Source organism: Danio aesculapii, chromosome 17 (assembly GCF_903798145.1).
Source record: "Danio aesculapii chromosome 17, fDanAes4.1, whole genome shotgun sequence".
Classification (NCBI taxonomy): domain Eukaryota; kingdom Metazoa; phylum Chordata; class Actinopteri; order Cypriniformes; family Danionidae; genus Danio; species Danio aesculapii.
The window spans coordinates 46,401,035-46,418,143 of record NC_079451.1 but is presented as its reverse complement, the minus strand read 5'-3'; positions in this window follow the sequence as shown (position 1 = coordinate 46,418,143).

Here is a 17,109-nt window from a genome sequence, read left to right as displayed (position 1 = left end):
GACATCCAGTCTACATGCTGAAATGTACACAAGGATTTCACTGTGACGCAGCTTCAAAATTTATTTTCAAACCGGAACAACGAACTCAAAATAACGCAAAATCAACAAATTTTCACTTTTTTGTGTGAAATATATGTGTCCTAATAGTTTTTAAAGCAGCATGGGACACAAATATGACTGTCAACATCTCAAAAAATGTGTTTCATAACCCTTTAATATACTTCACCAACCCAGACAATATATCACTTTAAACTATTGAAAATGTTAATAAAAGTCACTTTTTCAAGATCAAGATCCCATAATACAATTTAAAAGCAGAAATAAATTGGGGAAAATAAAAACATGAAATCACAATATATGGAAAACTGCAAATTTACGCATATATTTTAGTGTATATACATATGTACCCCTGTATACATCTCAAGAGAGTGCCAAATACGTCTAAGGAGCTACGTCTTTTGTTTAGTTTTTTTAAAATAATTTTTACCTGCTATCTGGAACCTTTTTTCGGCAGACTGTCATCACGGTCAACTCTGCCCCATATCACAAGTCCACCGACGTTCGCGACGAGCCAACGAACAAACTGGTAACAGTGGGAAAGCCACCCACACGAAGGTAAGCGCTCAGCTGGTAACCGCGAAAAGGAACGGCATCATACTGCCCCGTAGTGTTCGTTTTGAAGATGAAATGCAGCCATACGTACCTTCGTGATCTCCAGAAACGGATATAGAGCAACGTTTTCAGAATGAGCCTTTGTTGCACTTTATATGCCTTTTTAAAACGCTTGTTACTGGGGGAGCGGTGAACTACCCCTTTAATTTTGTTTAGCCTGTATGTTTTTCTGACTTATATTATAGGAATCCCTGTGACCACAATTTTAACCTGAAATAATTTGAATAAAGTCAAATACAACAAATATAAATTTTTTTATCTTTAATTATATGAATAATTCTGCCAAAATAATGCATCTCTTTCACTAAACATGCATACGTACAAATGTATGCATTAAAATGTGAAACCTTCATTATTGTTAAAGTTCTTTTTCATGCATAATTTGTCTTAGATTTGTGGAAAGCCCTTATATGGAGCTGGTGTGGGCGTGTACTATACAAATGGCCTGTGGGCGCTCATTAAAATCACTCCAAATTCCCTTACAGAACAGAACAAGTTTAAGAACAAACACATATCCGTATATGCACATGTGAATTAGGCAGAACGTTTTTGTAAGAAGTTCAAATGTGCGTATAAATATACGGAACAACATACGCAATTATTAGTGACCCAGTGTATTTACTATCCAACTATGTTATTGTGGTGAATTCCACATTTACTGCTATAATGATTTTGAGGTATGGTTAGATTTAGCAGGCTACACCAAAAAAAGAGATTAATTGACTTTATTTAAAAAATTAAGTAATCCAATTGCGTTAAAATGATTAACTGAAAGAACCACATTGTAAAAACAGCTTTTTACAGTGTATGTGAACAATAGTTTAAAAAGTGATTCGTTATTTTACTTAAAGTGGGTAAACCTGTTGACTTAAAAGTGACAAGCTGACTTGTCACTTAATCAAGTGAGTAAACACCGGTGATGGGAATAACGTCGCTATAAATAAATGGCGTTACTAACAGCGATACTTTTTTCAGTAATCAATTGAATTACTGTTTCCTCCGTTACAACGCCATTACCGTTACTCACAATAATTTGTGCATTACTATAATTGAGAACACTGAAGCGGTTTATATGCGAACAGCAGCTCTCTCAGTCATAGGACCTCTCTTTCTCTGGGGTGTGTGTGTGTGTGTAATAATATTTAGATATATAGTTGAGAACATGCTGCCGTTGTCTCCCACAACACCATTGAAATAGTGTAGATTAGTGTACAATGTTTTATATTTATTTTATAGTCATTTATAGTCATTTATGACATTTGATTTTTTTTAAAGTAACACAATAGTTACTTTCCCTGGTAACTAGTTACTTTTAGAATTATGTAACTCATTTACTAACTTAGTAAACTCAGTTGCGAGAAGTAACTAGTAACTATAACTAATTACTCTTTTAAAGGAACTTGCCCAACACTGATAAGTGTTGATAAGTGATAAGTTTATCAAGAGGAGCACATGATATGATTGATCACAGCTGGTCTCTTATCCGTAATCAATAATGATCCAATCAGATTGATCCAAGCCTACATTAAAAAGACTGATTTCATCCTACTGCTTTATCTTCATTTTGGAAGAATCCCCCCTTCCACCCCATCTCCTCTTTTTCCTCCTTTGCCAGGGCTAGCTCTCGAGACCTACCTGATCTCGTATCCCCTTACATGCTAATTCACCAGGCTCATTTATCCCTAAGCTCAGGGTTCTCTCCTGAGACACCATGACAAACCTGCTAATAGCGTCAAGCAATATCTAAGTGTGAACTCTTGAAACACATTGTAACTGGGAACTGTTAAGCCCTATATACATGGTAGCCCTATACACATTTATAGAGATCGAGAATTATGTAGCCAGAAGTACGTATAGCTGCATATCATCTTTAAAACGAACGCTACGGGGCGGTATGACGCTGTTCCTTTTCCCGCTCACCAGCTGACCGCTTACCTCTGTATGGACGGCTTTCCTGCTCGCCATGTATGTCGGCGGACTTGAGACGCACAGAGGAGCTGACCACAACGGAGGGGTGTGAGTCAATCGGTCAATCATTTAGTCAGTCAGTTGACAGCGGCCTCTGGTGGATTTGTGAGAGAACAGCAGGCACAAATGGCACTCAAAAAGCGAGATCTCAAATAGGATACACAGAGGCCTCTGGTGGATTCGCGAAAACAAAAACCACAAAAAAACTTGCTCCTGGGACGTATTTGCCGCTCTCCAGAAATTTACATAGGGGTACATTTTCAGAATGAGTCTAGGTTGGTGTGTGACCATTTTAAGCTAAAAACAACATGTTTATTTAAATCCTGAAATGAGGCTTATGATAGACGTGAGAGACCGTATATGTGAGGCTTTAACTAGCTTTGACTGAAATCTCTCGGATTAAGAAAGAGTTTCTTGAATGACTTGCAATTATGGTCTGTTTCCTACTTGAATCAGTCTCTGAACAGCTGTCACAGTCAATTAAGCAGTTGGCGTGTGTCATTTTGCTCGCATTAATTTGAAATGGCTTTGACATTTCAAGTTTCTTTCAGTGGGAACAGCACCTCTGTTTGCAAATAAAAAATCTGTTTCAATCTAATTTATTTGTGTAGAACTTCACAATCACAACATTGATTAAAAGTCATGGTGAATATGTTCTATATAGTCCTATTTAACAGATTAGAGCTACACTGTAAAAAAAAGTAATGATTAGAATTCAAGACAACAAATATTTTGATGTTGCTTTAACTTATTTTAATAAATTAATCAGGTTTCAAATACATTTTTTAGCTATCCAAAGTTTAACGTAATACTTTTAATCAGTTTGATTGATGTTGAGATGACTAGAAAGTTGAGAAGACTAGAAAAGTTTATTTGATTCAACTAAAACATTTTTTACTTTGAATTTTTTTTTACTGTTTATAGGAAAATATCACTCTTTATTCAATAAAACAAGCAATAAAAAAGTCAACCCAGGCTCATTCTGATTATGTACACCTATATATTTCTGAAGAGCACCAAATACGTCCCAGGAGCTCGGTTTTTTTGTAGTTTCTGTTTTCACGAATCCACCAGAGGCCATTGTATATGCTTTTTGAAATCTCAAATTTCTCTTGTGAGTGCCATTCGCGCCTGCTGTTCTTACGTAAATCCACCAGAGGCTGCTGTCGACTGACTGACTGACTGACTAACCAATCGACTAACCCACTCTCCTCCTTCCCTAAACCCAACTGATAGTGTTTTTAAAATCACCGATTGACCATACTTAACCCTGCTACATAATTTGCGATCTCCAGAAATGTATATAGGACTACGTTTTCACAATGAGCCTATGTTGCAACAAGTTGAGATTTGCTTCAGCATGTTATATATACTGTAGCACTTAAAGAGTATTGTTTGCTCACCTTCACTTTAAGAAAATGTCTCTAAGGATATAGTTTTTCTTATCAAAAAGTTCATGTTTCAGATCGCTAACAGAGCGAGTGATGAAATATGACTGTAATCCATTCCGGAGTAATAACATTATCAGTTTTGGTTACCTGAATAGTAATAATAACAATACCTGAATAAACAAAAATAGCTCAAATGTACAAAATTATGCATCAATTGTTTTGTCTATTTTAAATTCATATTTAGTTTTTTATAGGATGCTTTTCAATAATAAACGTTTTGCATATAGATCGATATTACCAATGCTAAAACTTAATTAATCCCAAATGAATATGTTGGAGGAAATACAATTTTAATAAACAGGACGAATCAAGAGAAACATAACTAATATAAAAGCTGATATTATTTTGTAGTTTGTAATTATTTTTTTTAATAAAACACATTTGTTTAAATTCACCAAAAATTGTTGTCTATATTCAATGAGAAATGTATAAAAATATTCCAGTGGGGGTTTTACATACATACATACATACATACATACATATGTATACATATATATATATATATATATATATATATATATATATATATATATATATATATATATATATATATATATATATATATATATACACACATATATGTCTGTGTGTTTGTGTGTGTGTGTGTAAGCACTGCGTAAGCACTGTGTAACAATTAATCATGATTAATCGTATCCAAGATAAAAGTCATTTGGATTCAGATAATTCAGATTTTTCCCATGAATCATCTGTTAAACTGCATCTCAATCATCACAAATACTGCAGAAGACCTACTGGAACCCACATGGACTTAAGATTCTCTTAGAAATCAGTCAAGTTTGGTGAAGGAAAAATCATGGTTTGGGGTTACATTCAGTATGGGGACGTGCGAGAGATCTGCAGAGTGGATGGCAACATCAACAACCTTAGGTATCAAGACATTTGTGCTGCCCATTACATTACAAACCACAGGAGAGGGCAAATTCTCCAGCAGGATAGCGCTCCTCATACTTCAGCCTCCACATCAAAGTTCCTGAAAGTAAAGACGGTCAAGGTGCTCCAGGATTGGCCAGCCCAGTCACCAGACATGAACATTATTGAGCATGTATGGGGTAAGATGAAGGAGGAGGCATTGAAGATGAATCCAAAGAGTCTTGATGAACTCTGGGAGTCCTGCAAGAACGCTTCTTTGCCATTCCAGATGACTTTATTAATCAGTGATTTGAGTCATTGCAGAGATGTATGGATGCAGTCCTCCAAGCTCATGATGGAGTCAGACACAATATTAATTCTTTCTTCACTGCACCATGACTTTATATTCTATACTGTACATTATTTCTCTTCAGTGACAAGATTTTTCTGCTAAGCAAAGTCAGACCTTACTGTCCTAATTAAAGCATTAAAAATCAAGGCATGATCATATTTTATTTTGGTCAAATAAGTGTAATCTAGAGGCCTTTGCCTTTCATATAAGCCACTTCTGATACCAAATGATCAACTAGAAGTCAAGTTATCATTTGTTGTTCCTTAAACTCGGATATATGACAAGACTTTTGTCAGGTAGTGTACTGTACATGAAATACAAAAATAAACAAAAGAAATTTACACATAAATTCTATATTATAAATTAGTATTATATACAAATATATATATATATATATATATATATATATATATATATATATATATATATATATATATATATATATATATATATATACATATACACATGTTTTATACAATATAGTTATGCATATATTTATACAAAGTACACACAAATAAGTTTGGCAAATTTTAACTTTTATTTTGGATGAGATTAATAGCGATTGATCAGTTGACAGCACTAATATAGCTATATACAGCTGGCATCCGTATATTGCCATTGGTGATTTGAAGTGCTTCTTTTATCCTTTATCCTGGATAAAAACTTCTGCTATGAATAAATGTAGAGTCTAGTGCAACTCAATGTGTTTGTTGTGTGTTTATATCACTCCTCAAATGCAAAGTATTGCAAGCTCCTGTGAGAAAAACAGAAGGAAAAAAAAACATTAGATCTTGTCTCAATGCATTAAAAGCTGATTTTCTTCCTACAAACACCTGCGTTTAAGCATCCCTAATGAACCAGACAACACCTGACAGCCTGTGGAAATACAGATTCAGAGGCGAAAACGACATCTGCTTCCTCTCAGACGTAACACACGCTCTGTATTGCGTCAATTTGTGCCAGTCTTATTGTTCCAGATCTGCTTTCTCTCTTACCTGCTCTGATGCTTTGTGTGCAGTGAAGCGGTTTGATGTCTTCATGACTGAAACCCACAGGAAAGTTGGAGTGAATCACTGGGGTTCACTGACTCTGAATAATCCTCAGGATCTGTGACTCAGCTGGGTTTAGTGAAGTCAACTGAAGAATACACTGAACTCAAGCCAATTACATGAGAGAGCGACATGTGTGTCAGGTACCAGCGCTCAGCCAGGCTAAAATCAGCCTATTTTGCTCATTTTGGGGACGTTTTGTATTGAAGCATATGAGTAGCAAATTTAAATATGCAAAACATCAATTGGATATATGCAAAGCGGCAGGGTATTTCCATATCACTTATAGGCTAAGTCACAGTTAATAGCCCTCCTGTGAAATCTTTCATTCATTCATTTTCTTGTCAGTTTAGTCCCTTTATTAATCCGGGGTCGCCACAGCGGAATGAACCGCCAACTTATCCAGCACATGTTTTACACAGCGGATGCCTTTCCAGCAGCAACCCATCTCTGGGAAACATCCATACACACTCGCTCACACTCATACACTACAGACAATTTAGCCAACCCAATTCATCTTTACCGCATGTCTTTGGACTGCGGGGGAAACCGGTGCACCCGAAGGAAACGCCAACTCGAACCAGCAACCTTCTTGCTGTGAGGCAACAGCACTACCTACTGCGCTACTGCGTCACCCCCTATGTAATCTTAATTCTTTTTAAGTGTTGCTTAACGAAGATTTTTTTAACACATTTTTGACAATAGTTTTGATAACTAATGTCTAATAACTAATTTCCTGACGGCAGATAATATTTTACTAGTTAATTATTTTGTAAGATATACAAGGATCATATAGTTCAACTTAAAAAAATGTAAAACTTAATAGGTTATTTAGATTATGGAAAGTCACTAGACAATAATGGTTTGTTCTGTATACAATCAAAAAATACTGTATATATTTGTTAACATGGCTAATAATATTGACTTTAAATAGCTTTTTACATTTGTAATTGTTTATCTATCTGCCACTTCTGATTATTAATAGTATCCTGTACATATATTCATTTATTGTAAATCTCTGTTCATAGCTAATACAACCTGTATATAATGTTGATAGTACATCCATCTGTAAATATCACCATAGTTTTTCTATAACTGCACTTTATAACTTATACCTGTATCCTGCACTTGCTGCTATTGCACTGCTGGTTAGACCGAAACTGCATTTCCTTGCCTTGTACTTGTACATGTGTAATGACGATAAAGTTGAATCTAATCTAATCTAAATTTTTTTTAAAATAAATAAATAGTCAAACTAAAATAAATATGGCTTTCCTTGAAAAACTGGTTGCCGCCAGTGGTGTAGTGGTTAGTGTGTCGACACATGCACTCCGGTGCTCACGGCGACCTGAGTTCAATTCCGCCTCGCGGTCCTAAGCCGATCCTTTCCCTCTCTCTGTTCCCCATGCTTTCCTGTCAGTTCTCTCTACACTGAAAAAAGTGTTGCATGCAAAACTGTTGCAAACAATTTATTTGTGTTGAATTTAAACAAACAAATTAAATTGAGCAATGTTCAGCTTAATTTGTTTGTTTAAATTCAGCCCAAATAAATTGTTTACAACCACTTAACGTAAAAAAATTAAGTAAATCCAAGGAATCATCTTTGAATAATTTTTTTCAGTGTACTTTCCTACCCAATAAAGGTGAAAACCCTGAAAAAATAATTATAAAAAAAAAAAAAAACTGGACTGACACAGTTTGAATTTATTACAACTTCTTTGTTATGCTTTGACACAATCTACATTGCAAATTTACAAATCTACAAAGTGATAGACATAAATTGAATTGAATTAAAAATGTATTATAGGAAATACTATGAACATTTCCTTGGTCTGATAAACATAATTTGGGAAATATGATATACAGAAATATCACTGTATGTAAAAAGTTTGGTGCAAAAACAGAAAGGAAAAGGAAATTCAATGACACAATTCTCACTGTAAAACCCAGAAAGTTAAGGTAACTCAAACCATTTGAGGAAACTGATTGTAACAAATCATTTTCAAAAACTAATCCTAATGAGTACTGTGAACTTAATCCATTTGAGTAAATGAAGCAATTTGAGCACAGTAAAACCTAATAAATTAAGATAACTTAATCCAACTGAGTACTGTAAAACCTAATAAGTTAAGGCAACTCAAACCGTTTGAGAAAACCGATTGCAACTAACCATTTGCTTACCATTTAACCAACGAAGATCATAACATGACCTCTCTGGGCAGAAATTTAAAATATGGACCAATCGCTGGCTTTTTTAAATGTCTAATCATCTTATTTAATCCCGCCCCTTTTTGTAGTACCATACTACAGTATTTCGCAAGCTCAAACTCCAGTGTGACTGCAGCTTAAGAGTTGCTATTGATTAGCTCTGACTATAAAGCAGCTCCTATGTTTACGTTTACTTTATTTAAATATCAAATCACAGGCATTTTTATTAAATGTGTGTAAACTCATCATGTCATGGAAATTCTGTGTAGATTCTGTTGGATGTGGACAATTTAATTAAAATATAAAGTCATTGTCATGGTTGCACTTTCGCAGTAATGTCAAAATGCCTGTAATTTCTTAACAAATCTTACATATAGGGACATCAGCGCACACAAGCAGGACAAGGAATGGTGACAAAACAATACCGGACAAAGAACTGACAAAACTCAGAGGTATAAATACAAGACATGATTAAACTGAGAACAAACAGGGCTGATACACAGGTGCAACTAATAAACACTAACAAACCCCATGACATAACAAACACACATGGAACACAATACAAGGGAAAAACACAACAGTAACAGTCAGAAAATGACACTGTTATTGAGCAAATGAAAACAAAGCATGGTTTAGAAACTGAGCACTATAAACATTAAATTGGACAGCAGTGAATGGTGCACTTCAGGAATGGTGCATTGTGGGAAACGGCGGTGCGATGACATCACAATTCTTGGCTACGGTTGCCAATAGTAGACTCCAGCTTTCAGTGAACAGCCATAATGTCTAATTATAACTAAAGAAGATGCTCAGGCTGGTCGACTGACATGAAATCAATAGCAGGCGTGACGGATGAATGCAGCAGACGCTTTAAACTGCAGAGCGGAGAGGAAGAAACAAGGTGAGGATCACGGCACACACTAAAATATGAGCTCGAAATGTTATAAAGGAAATGTGGTTGCCAAGGTGCTGCTAGGGTGATTTAATTTTATTTATTTATTTATTTTTAGATTAAAATATATTTATGTACTAGTACAAACATTAGTTAGATTTATAAAATATTTAATTTTAACCTTCATATACCACAATGTATTTCAAAATGTATTTCACTTTCTTTGATTATCTGGCAACCTCTAAAAGCTTGTCTGTTGGACTCAGCCAGGACAAAAGAAATGCAATCTGACTTTTTGTCAAATAATTTAGCATTTGATGTCCTTATTTTGTTTCGATTGTTGGTTTGTTTGTTTAATTTAATTTAATAATTGTTTTTATAATAATTGTTCATGTTGGGGGTCAGGATTTGAATGATTTATTCGATCTTTTTGCTCTATGTAAAAAATGTTTTTGCACTAATATATTTTTTAAAAATGTATTTCAGGGTCAAGATATTAAATTTCAAGCACTATGAATTCACTGTAAAAAATACTGGCTGGGCGACACTGTGGTTCAGTGGTTAGCACTGTCACCTCACAGCAAGAAGGTTGCTGGTTCGAGTCCCGGATGGGCCAGTTGACATTTCTGTGCGGAGTTTGCATGTTCTCCCGTGTTGGCGTGGCTTTCCTCCGAGTGCCTCAGTTTCCTCCACAGTCCAAAGACATGCGCTATAGGTGAATTTCAATAAACTAAATCGGCCGTAGTGAACGTGAGAGTGTATGGGTGTTTCCCAGTATTGGGTTGCAGCTGGAAGGGCATCCAGTGCATAAAAAATATGCTGTATAAGTTCATTTCACTGTGGCGACTCCTGATGAATATAGGGACTAAGCCGATGGAAAATGAATGAAAATGCTGGGTTCCACACAATTCCTTTATGTTGTCCTAACACAAATCGATTGAGTTAATTGGACTGTTTTTGCTAATTTAAGTGGATTGAACATAAAACAATTAAGTTGTCCCAAAAAAACTCAACAGTTGTGTTGTTTCAGCTCATATTTAATAAGTAGTTTGAACAAGAACATGAACAAAAATAATTATTGAGTGTGTGGACGGAGAACTAAAGTGTATGTGGAAGCTATAAATAAAAAAGGTTATTGCAACTTTATATCTCAGAATTCAGAACTCAGAAATAGCAGTTCGGACTCTTTTATTTTATTTATATCATTATTGTGAGATAAAAACTCAAAATTGCAAGTTTGAGTCAATTATGAGACAAACTCACAATTCTGAGAAATAAAATTTAGATTTAAAATGTTCCAATAAATTGTTTCCAAAAAAGTTTTCTTATTTTATTCGGTGGTGAGAAAAACTACCTGTTCCCACTTCTACTTCCCTAAAAGTAGGCCAATCTTTCAATTAAAATTAAAACATTCAAAGAAAACTTTTCAAAAACAGACACCAAGTAATGATTTTATCCAATGCTATATAGATGTATTTAATTATAAAATAATTACACACACGCACACACATGTATACAAGTTTTGTCTGGTTTTCGAATCTGATTGGCTGATAGTCATGCAATATTCCCATAATAACAGCATTTGTACTGCTTCTTCACCCTTCTGTATTACTCCGCCCACATAGAGTGACAACAGATCAATAAATTCACTACAGTTTGACAAATATTGCAGCTGTTGGACAACATAATGTACTTTTGAGGTTTTTTTACACGAGAATGTAGTTGTTTAGATTGCAACTTTGCTGTTTATTTTTAAGGATAGTACTATATTAAATATTTTAATTTCAGAAATTCAGCACGACAGCATCCATTAGCCTATCATACTGAGCAGAGCAAAGACGGTTGACGTTCCGCCACAAGATGGCGACAGAGACCACATAATAACTCCTTAGATGAGAAAAGCTCAGCGTATTTTCTAACAACAGCTGATCAAAATATTATAAATCAGGTAAGTGACACTCTAAGTCGATCTCTCTATTTTGTATTTTGTTGTGCTGTATTTTTACCGTAGTAATCTGTTTGATTTGCTTTTTTTTTTTTTTTTTTTTTGGTTAATTATTGTGATATCCTCATTGCAACAGAGAAATACTGGGAAATCTCTGTAGACTGATGACATTTCATGCCATTCAGCCTTATAATCTTAAAATGTGAGCAAAATCAGCTGTTTTGTCATCACTTTAGACATTACGCTAGAGAATCATTCAAACACTAGCTCTAAAGTGATGCTTGTGAAGTAGCAACAGTTTCTGCTGTTCTGACGTCAGCTGCAGATGTGAATGAATGGCGGAAGAAAGTAGTTCCTCATACTAAAGGATATTTGAGACTCTCAGTGTTTGATTTTCTTATTCATATACACGATTATGCCGTCGAACTGTTGTATAAACACAATATCACATGAGTAGCAGTGCGATGTGGCTGTAAATCGTCACTGGTGGGACACTAAGGCACTCAGCCTCGTACTCAGCCAATGCACGCCTCCCACCAGTGCTGATATACAGCCATATCACACTGCTTCTCGTGTAATATTGCTCATATATATACTTTTTTTGATAAATATTTATATTTATATAACAATTATTATTACCTTTTTATCACTTATATTTTTTCTTTATTTTAAAAATGTCTATTTGTAAAGTCTTTCCTCTGTACAGTGCATATTAATCGGATTTTGCAGATGAAAGTTTGTTGATTTTAGATCAGCGGGCATTACTGTAATATCAAGCTGCCTGTCATAGTAAATGATGATGTGATGCTGACCTTACAGTAAGCTTCACTGCAGCGAGACTGAAGATGATGCTCTGGTAGTGTGTTTGTGGTCCAGTATCAGTTCTGTTTGGGACGATTGAGCCGCTCAATGAAGCTGATTGCATTTCACTCCTGTTGTTTGGCCTTTGTGCTGAATCCACAAGAGCACACGGCAGATCTATAGACAACAAACAGAGAATATTGACACTGCTCATTAGGCCTTCAGGATCTGCTACTAACCACACTGTTGTGGGGGACATTTGTGATTCCCATGATCAAGGAAAAATGATTCCCTGGATCAGAAAATTCACTATTTGTGTTCTGCTGAGTGCATTTTCCCTAAAGATCCATATCTTGTAATCATACGCAACTAGGCAATTGAAATAAATTGGATAAAAAATGATTAAACATCGCAGTGTGTATCACTGTCGCCTCACAGAAAGAAGGTCGCTGATTTGAGCCTTGGCTGTGTCAGTTGGCATTTCTGTGTGGAGTTTGCATGTTCTTCCTGTGTTGGTGTGGATTTTCTCCGGGTGCTACAGCCCAAACATATGCACTATATGTGAATTGGGTAAGCTAAATTGTCAGTAGTATATGAGTGTGAATGAGTGTATGGGTGTTTCCCATTGATGGATTGCGGCTGGAAGGGCATCTTCTGCATAAAACATATGCTGGATAAGTTGGCGGTTCATTCCACTGTGGTGACCCCTGATTAATAAAGGGACTAAGCCGAAAAGAAAATGAATGAATGAATGAATGAATGAATGACTTACTAAACATGATGTTGTTTGTCCTTGAAATGATGCTTGTGGGTCAGTTTCATAAAACAAATTCATACAAATATCAGTGAATCTCGTTTCTGAAAATAAAACCTTTTTAAATGAACACAAAACAAAACAGTTTTTATTTAGAAGTACATTTCACAGATGTTTACCAAAAAATATGTAGTAGATTGAGTGTGTAATGTTCATGTTTTAAATCCATGCAGTTTTTATGTCTACCAACGGCGGACTAAAATTATTTTAGGGTTTATTTTTCTTTAAAGGGCACCTAGGTTAGCCCTTTTTTCATATTTAATATAAGTCTTTTGTGTCCCCAGAATGTGTCTGTAAAGTTTGAGCTCAAAACACCCATCAGATTATTTATTATAGCTGTTTGAAGTGTCTGTATTATAGCTGGTAAAACTTGGTTGCTGTTTTTTTGTACTGGGCCTTTAAGGCTAGTCCTCCCCACCCACCGTTCCCACGTGCCTGTCAGCAACATGCCTCAGTCGCCGCCCTCGGCTGCCTCAGGAAGCAGATTTCACGTAACGTGTGTGAGAAATACTACAGTAAGAACTTTAACAATCAGTATTTGATGCATTTTTTGTGAGTTGCAACCATGAGTCACACACAATGTCATTACAACATTCACACGCACACACACACATAGCGCAGACACCCACACACACACAGACAGAGAGAGAGAGAGCACGCGTTTAGCTTCGCACTCTGTTTGCACGCATATGTGACAGGATACAGGTTAATCTCCACTGCTGTATGGATATCTGTTATGTTAATGTACAAAATAAACCTGATTTAACGTCCACAAACCGGGACTGAAGCGTCTTCTTTTATAATTGTTCTGACACGCGGCTGTGCTGATGAAGTAAAGCTGAAGTGAATTGCTGTAATTCATTACACACATGCTCTGTTTTAAAACGTTTTAAACTTGTAAAACTCACTCTTGATCACGTTTGATGATGATTGATGATCCTAGCAAACTGAACAGAGCTTTTATTCCCGGTTGCTTTGTGCACGTCCTGACTTGTTAGTATGATTATACATGTGACTACCGGGACATGTTAATACTCACAGCTGTCAATCAATATTGGTGGGCGGGGGACCGCACTCCTACGTCAAGTTGCAGTCGATCTGAAAACCGCTCCAATTGGTCCACTGTTTTTATGTTGTTAAATTTGAAGAAAAAGGACTGGGTGTGCTTATATCACCCCAATATGACGGTCTATACAATACATCTACACATGTCTGTCCAAACAGCTTTAAAAGTAGATTTTACACCATAGGTGCCCTTTAATTGTAGCTTTCAGTTCGTTATTTGCGCAAGCTTGGCGTTAAATTGCTATTTGCAAACATTTATAATGTTACAAAAAGTTACAAACACAGCGGGGTATTAAACACATTATGATTTTTCCTAGGAATAATATTCCTAAAGGAGCTGTTGACATGGAATTGAAGCAGCTTTAGGTAAAAACTCTAAAAAATCTGAAATATGAGTGATGTATAATAACAATGGAAAGACACAAGGAGAAAGTGCTGAACTACAGAAGTGTTTTTATTTATTTTTTAGGGGTCATTCATTCATTTTCTTTTCGGCTTAGTCCCTTTATTAATCTGGAGTCACCAGAGCAGAATGAACCGCCAACTTATCCAGCACATTTTTACGCAGCGGATGCCTTTCCAGCCACAAGCCATCTCTGGGAAACATCCATACTCACTCACCCACACTCATACACTATGGACAATTTAGCCTACCCAATTCACCTGTACCGCATGTCTTTGGACTGTGGGGGAAACCAGAGCACCCAGAGGAAACCCACGCGAACGCAGGGAGAACATGCAAACTCCACACAGAAACACCAACTGACCCAGCTGAGGCTCGAACCAGCGACCTTCTTGCTGTGAGTCGACAGCACTACCTACTGCGCCACTGCGTCACCATTTTTTAGGGGTTTTAACCTTTATTAGATAGGACAGCAGAGAACACTGACAGGAAAGTAGAGCAGAGAGAGGGGAAGGATCAGCACAGGACCACAAGGCGGGAATTAATCCCGGGCCGCCGTGAGCACTGGAGTACACACGTCGATGCACCAACCGCCAATAAAGGTATTATTTATTTATTTATTATTATTATTATATAAATTGCTGTGTTTTGGATCTGAAATGTCCACCCTGGTTTCATCTTCATCCTCCTGCTAATGTAAATGTTGGACTGAAGCAGCTGAAGAACTACTGAGAGATTTCAGCTGCTGTCTGGGCTTTCACTGTCTTTCTACACCTCCTTTTCTTCATGTGTTCAATACTTTTTCTCTGCATCATTTCATTTTATTAGGAATAACTTCATTTGTAAACTAATTAATATTGTTTTCTTTGCATATGGAATTCCTTGGTTGTTACCATCATCCAGGGATTTTTAAATGTATTTTAAGTGAATTGATGGATCATAGACTAATTGATTAATTGATAGGATTTGGGTTAAATTAGACCTAAACATATTTTATGACCTTTTGTTATTGGGAGACCAGGGATAGTTATAACACTTCCAATATCTACAATCAGGGACTAGTTACTTAGTTATTCATTTTCCTTCGGCTTAGTCCCTTTATTCATCAGGGGTCGCCACAGAGGAATGAACCACCAACTCATCCAGCATATGTTTTACACAGCAGATACCCTTCCAGTCGCAACCCAGTATTGGGAAACATTCATACACACTCATTCACACACATACACTACAGCCAATTTAGTTTATCTAGTTCACCTATAGTGTATGTGTTTCGACTGTGGGGGAAACCGGAGCGGGCAGAACATGCAAACTCCACACAGAAATGCCAACTGACCACCGTGTCGCCCTCTACTTAGTTATTATTAGGATTAAATCAAATATGCTGGGCAAAGGTTGGTGAGCACAAACAGTGGATTAAGTAAATTTCTCAACAGGTACTGTAATTGTATATAAATTGTTTAATTGATTGTTTACGGGCATTTATTTATGCTTTTGAATTTGACTTTAATGAGATCTCCGCTACAATAACTTTTTGATACTAAAAAGTTCACACAGCTGCTATTATTGACATTATGTAATCTCAACTAGAACACAAAGAGAGGGCGGATCATCGTGTAGCTCCTCCCCTTTAGCAAAAAAACAGCCAATAGCGTTTTGCTTTTATCACAGCTCTGCAATGTGAGTGGTTGAGCACAAGCCATCAAATGAAATGCAAATGAGAAGCGTCTTAAAAGGGGGCGGGGCATAGCAGATACTAGAGAGCATTTGATTGGTCAAGATTTGATGAGAACCTGAAGTATGCGGTGACGTCAAAAAAACCTTGAGCCATTTAGGCGGAAGTGACAAACTACAAGCTTTACATGTTCATATCAGATTTAAATGCGAATTGTGTCTCTGTTTTGGAGCACACTAGCTTATAGATAACCTTAAGACTACCATACTGATACTAACATCTAAAAAAAAGTTATTTTAATTTCACTGCACCTTTCATTTGAAATTATATATATTATTATGGTTGCATGTGTAAATATACGCTCCAAAATCTATTTAACAAGCTTCCAGTATCCACTTTCTCCAGATTATTTTCTTCGAGGTTAGTTATTTTTAGTCTCATTAACCCTCATCACCAAGGCAGTGCATTAGCTTACTGTCTAGCTGTGACGATGTGTGTGTGTCTTCAGTCTTCACACAGCTTCAGGATACACACACGTCCATCAACATTTAGTACACTGAGTGAACATCTTCTCATCTTACCTTTCACTTTATGACCAAAGCAATGTTAAAAACTGAAGACAATTAGCATCACTGCTGCGTCTCAGCTCCGCTCCGGGCGCGCTTTGCTTTTTTTTTTTTTACGTTGAACCGTCAGGTTCCGCTGTTGTCATGGTAACAGGCATCCAGATCCCGGGCTGCTTCCCATCACATGTTCATAAAACAGTCTTCTGTAGAGATAATATACTGTCAGAGGGCGAGAGGAGACGGGATTCAAGCCACACCGTCTGTGACATTTACTGTATTATTATTACGCATTATAAAATTCTTACACACGTTAAATAGATATCAGTATTTTTTAGTTTTGTTTATAGAGGTGAATACAAACATTAATAACGAAATATT